Genomic DNA, 5,724 nt, shown 5'->3' with positions numbered 1-5,724 from the left:
TTGTCGCCATTAATGCGGCGTTTGTTCTTGTTGCGACGCGACCTGCCATTGCGGTCCTTGATATCCGGACTGCCAGAATTTTTGTTGAGGTTGTTGCTGCGGGCTAGCCAGCTGTCCTCTCCCGCGCAGAAGCGGGTCATGAGTGATGTGAGGGCTTCCATGGATTTCGGCTTTTCCTGTCCCAGGTGCCGGGCAAGCCACTCGTCGCGGATGTTATGTTTGAAGGCCGCGAGGGCCTCCGCATCCAAACAGTCGACGATTTGATTTTTCTTAGTTAAGAACCGTGTCCAGAATTATCTGGCCAATTCGTCTGGCTGCTGAATTATATGGCTTAGGTCTTCAGCGTCTGGTGGTCGCACATACGTGCCCTGGAAGTTATCAAGGAATGCGGCTTCCAGGTCCTCCCAACACCCAATTGATTCTGCTGGCAAGCTGTTAAGCCAATGTCGAGCTGGTCCTTTAAGCTTGAGTGGGAGGTATTTGATGGCGTGAAGATCATCACCGCGGGCCATGTGGATATGAAGGAGATAGTCTTCGATCCAAACCACGGGGTCTGTTGTGCCATCATAAGATTCAATATTCACGGGTTTAAACCCTTCGGGGGTTTGATGATCCATTACTTCATCTGTGAAGCATAGTGGGTGTGCGGTGCCTCTGTATTGGGCTATATCACGACGAAGCTCAAAAGAGCTTTGTCTACTGTGTTCGGCCCGGCCGGACTTGCTGTGTCCGGCGCGACGGTTGTCGTCACGTATCATGGGGCGCCCACGCGATCCGTATATCGATCTTGATTGTCTTGCCTTATCCTCCAATATATCTCGCAAGTCCAGAGCATTCCCCTGTGGCCTTGTGCTTTTCGAGCGATGTCGGGGTACGGTTCTAGTGGAGGGCCTAGAGGCCTCTCTGTCGCGGCCACGGGGTGGTCGGTCAGCCGTATTGTGCGCTGGTGATGCAGGTTTATATGCCTCCTCCTCTAATCGGGGGAGCAGCTTGCGTTTGGGGTAGCGTTTGGAGGGGCGTTCGAGCTCATGCTCTTCGGCCGCAAGGACTTCAGTCCATCTGTCGGCTAGCAGATCTTGATCAGCTCTAAGCTGTTGCTGCTTTTTCTTGAGGCTGTTTACCGTGGCCATAAGCCTGCGTTTAAAACGCTCTTGTTCGACGGGATCCTAAGACACAACAAATTCGTCATTGTCAAGGCTTGCCTCGTCTTCGGAGGGAGGCATGTGATAATCATCCTCTACCTCTTCGTCTGCCGCTCTCTCATGAGGGCTGGCTTCTCCATCCTCCTGTGCTGAATTTGGCTAGAGGGGGTCGTCTTCGGCACTGTCTGGGGTATTATTATCTCCGGTGCCGGAATCTCCATTCTTGCTGTGGCGGGATTTAGAGCGGCGCCGCTGACGCCGACGCTTGTGCTGTTTCTTGGAGGGGTCATCCTCCACTGTTCCTTCGCCATTCTCATCCTTTGGGATATCCACCATGTATATGTCATATGATGAGGTGGCTTTCCAGTGCCCAGTAGGCGCTGGTTCTTGGTCGTCTCCGGCATCGTCGTCCATACCGTCGATGTCTTCGGAGTCGAAGTCTAGCATGTCGGTTAGACCGTCGACAGTGGCTACTAAGTGGATGGTGGGTGGGCTTTGAATTTCTTCGTCGTCTGCATCCCAACCGTCCTGACCGCAGTCCGGCCAGGGCTCTCCTCATAACGAGAGATACTTTAGCAAACTCAAGATGTCGCCGAAAGGTGCGTGTTGAAAGATGTCTGCAGCGGTGAACTCCATGATCGGCACCCAATCAGATTCGATTGGAGGGGTCGCGGGAGGTACGGAGTCCGGCACCTCGGAGTCACGAGCTTCACAAGGGACAAGGCCAGTATTCGGCTCCATCGTCGTAGAGGTTGCATCCCCCGAGGTGGTGTCTAGCCACCCTTCCTCGATCTGCGCAGCCGGCTCCGAATCGAGGGTCGGAGCGGGCTCGTGTGCGGCCTCCAGGGCACTGTCCGGCTGCAGAGCTAAATCATGCCCATCGTGACAGTGCGGCGCGCTCGGCTGTGGCTCGAATCCATCGAAGATCAAGTCTCCGCGGATGTCAGCCGTGAAGTTCAAACTTCCAAATCTGACCTGACGGCCAGGGGCGTAGCTTTTGATCTGCTCCAGATGGCCAAGCGAATTGGCCCGCAGTGCAAAGCCGCCGAATACGAAGATCTGTCCGGGGAGAAAAGTCTCACCCTGGACTGCGTCGTTGTTGATGATCAAAGAAGCCATCGAGCCTATCGGTGACGACACAGAGGAACTCTCAATGAAAGCACCAATGTCGGTGTCAAAACCGGCGGATCTCGGGTAGGGGGGTCCCGAACTGTGCGTCTAGGCGGATGGTAACAGGAGACAAGGGACACGATGTTTTACCCAGGTTTGGGCCCTCTTGATGGAGGTAAAACCCTACGTCCTGCTTGATTGATATCGATGATGTGGGTATTACAAGAGTAGATCTACCATGAGATCAAGGAGGCTAAACCCTGAAGCTAGCCTATGGTATGATTGTTGTTCGTCCTATGGACTAAAACCATCCGGTTTATATAGACACCGGAGAGGGCTAGGGTTACACAGAGTCGGTTACAATGGTAGGAGATCTACATATCCGTATCGCCAAGCTTGCCTTCGACGCCAAGGAAAGTCCCATCCGGACACGAGACGAAGTCTTCAATCTTGTATCTTCATAGTCTTGGAGTCCGGCCGATCATGATAGTTCGGCTATCCGGACACCCCCTAGTCCAGGACTCCCTCAACCGGTATGACGGAAACTAGGGCGGCAAGAGTGGAACAAAACAGCAGGCATAAGGCCGAGTCTTCCACCCTTTACCAAGTATATAGATGCATTAATTAAATAAGAGATATTGTGATATCCCAACATAATCCTGTTCACAACTTCACCTGCAAGTAGCAACGCTATAAGAGGGCTGAGCAAAGCAGTAACATAGCCAAGCAATGGTTTGCTAGGAAGGGTGTCAAAGGTTAGAGGTTCATGGCAATTTGGGAGGCTTGAAGAGTAAATGATAGGTAGCGCAGCATAGCGATAGAACGAAGCAACTAGCATAGCAATGATAGTAGTGAGATCCAGGGTAGCAGTCATCTTGCCTGAAATCCCGCAAGGAAGAAGAACGAGTTCATGAAGAAGACGAACAGATGAAGCCGAACCAAGCGTAGACGAACGAATCCTCACGATCGCAACGAAATGGGAACTATCGAGAAGAAGCACACAACATGGTAAACACACCACACATATACAAGACATGATGCACAACAAGCATGATGCATGACAAAACTACATGAAGTTACTCATGGCAAGAGATGAAGCAAACAAGAGCAACACATCAAGGCAAGTTTAAATGAGGCCGGGAACAACCTATAACAATCCCGGTAAGTCCTCATATGCAAATTTCGAAATTGGACCAGATCTGAATTAACCTTATGTTCAAGTTGGTAAACAGCACGTTAAGATGCACCAAGATGATCTACACGAGATTCTAGTCAAGTTACATATAAAGTTCATTTAATTCGGAGCTACGACCTAGAAGATATGAGCAAAACAAGTTAAACATGGCATTGATGCAAAATGCATACAAACATCAAGCAAACACCTCAAAACAAGGATGCAACATGATAATATGTAGCTACATGCAAATTCAAGCAAGTTTCATATAGAGCACACTCAAAACGGAGCAACGGTGCAACACATACACTATACAAGTTATAATAACAATCTGTCCAAAATAGCAACTAGGCATCTTGCAAGCATCAAAACAATATGCTACATGACCTCAACAAGAAAACAAAAGGCATGGACATGATGTACAGGTAAAGCATAACAAAACATGAACACTGAGCTATCTCCAGAAATCACTAGAACATGCTCAAACACACATGGCAAGATTGCAAATAATAACAGTTCAGACTTTGCAGAAAATAACATCAGGTTGCAATGTTTAGAGCTATCAAACAACATGTTACAGGAACTTAACATGGCAAACAAAGGCATGGCATGAATCTACTAATTGCAAGAACAAAAGTCCCTTACTGACCATAAGCCAAAAAGGATCAGAAGGTATGATGGCACCCATGTAAACATAGCAAGTTATAATACAGATTCATACATGGCAAGAACAACAATAAGTAGGCATGTTGATGAGCTTGTACCACTCACCATAGAGAAATACATGGCATGGCAAGGCAACCAACAGTAAGAAGACATGTTTATGAAGCTAAGCATGGAAATAGCAAGTTCATAGGGTACATGGAACACTAGAAACAATCATGGCAACAACTGAACTTAATGTTAACAGGCTGACAGCAACATTATTTAGCAACTTTGGAGCAAGATAACAACAAGTTAAGGCAAGCTATAAATGCAACCAGGGGCATGGATGATTAGTGCATAACATGTGGAACAAAATACCCTTAGTGAACATCTCCAGATTATGCACAGAATGATTTGTAGCAGCACGTTTACATAGCATCACGAAATAACAGATTCAACCTAGCAAAACAGTAACAGCAAGTACACTACTTAACAAGCTTGATTCACTCACCACAAGTCATTGCATGACAAGATAAGCATAGCATAAGCAAGAAGACATGTTTATGAAACAAACCAAGGCAAGAACAAGTTTATAGCATCCAAGGATCAACTACAACAACCTTGGCAAAATTGAATAACATGTAAACAATCTGCCAGGAAACATTTTGTAGCAAAAGTAGAACACCAAAATGACATGCTAGACTACTCCATAATTGCAAACATGGGCATACATGGATAGAAAATAACCATATGTTCAAAACATCCTTACTTAAGTATCTCAAAATATGCATGGATCTCTCTGTAGCATCATGTTTACATGGCATCAAAATAACAGTAGAACAGGGACTAAAATCAGCAACATCACGAAGCCTAGTTTGCATGCTTGTGCTAGTCACCACAGAGATCACAAAAATACATGGTAAGCACCTCTGTAAAGAAGATAGGACATAGTTCAAAACACATGTAGACATCAACCTCATAGGATGCACACATCAATCATGGCAAAAATGACAAATGAGCATGTTTTGTTAACAGACAGCAGACAACATCATATAGCACTCTTGCAACGAAGATTCAGGCATCAAGATGAGCTCAAATGAACATGATGCAATTGAATGAAATGAAGTACTCGTTGAGACGAACAATTTGATATGCTACACGTCCAAAACGGAGCTACGGATGCAGAGATATGATGCGATGAACATGGCATGATAATGTCAAAATATATCGGGACTTAGTCGTTTTACGAGGTCAACCTTCGTCTTCCAGATCCAGATCCGGGGCGCGGCGAACGAGGCTCGCCGGAGACGAGGCCGGAGGTGGCCGGAGAAGGCGGACCCGGCGGTGAGGAGGTTTTGCGAGCGGCGGCGGCGGGAGCTGGTCGGGGCAGCGGCGGAGGCGAGCGCCCTCGAGCGGGGCGGCCGCCGGAGCACTCCCGGTCGGCGGCGGCGCGGGGCGGGACGCCGGCGCGGCTGCCGGAGGAAGCCGGGGCGGGGCCGAAGCACGGGTGCAGCGAGGAGGAGGGCGGCGACGGCAGGAAGGCGCGGGGGCGGCGCCGGGTGGCTGGCGCCGGACGGCGGCGAGCGCCGACGCGGGCCGCGGCGGAGGCGGCGGATTCCAGCGACGAGGCGGCGGAGGGCGACGGCGGCTAGG

At 49.2% G+C, this 5,724-nt stretch overlaps 1 pseudogene; it reads right to left on the bottom strand.

The window, feature by feature from the left end:
• Positions 1–5,288: 5,288 nt before the first annotated feature.
• LOC119309891 overlaps positions 5,289–5,724 on the bottom strand; it is an 11,076-nt pseudogene continuing 10,640 nt past the window's right edge.

This window comes from Triticum dicoccoides, chromosome 5B, assembly GCF_002162155.2.
Source record: "Triticum dicoccoides isolate Atlit2015 ecotype Zavitan chromosome 5B, WEW_v2.0, whole genome shotgun sequence".
Lineage (NCBI taxonomy): Eukaryota > Viridiplantae > Streptophyta > Magnoliopsida > Poales > Poaceae > Triticum > Triticum dicoccoides.
The sequence above is the reverse complement of the archived record's forward strand: the minus strand, read 5'-3'. Positions and strand labels throughout refer to the sequence as shown.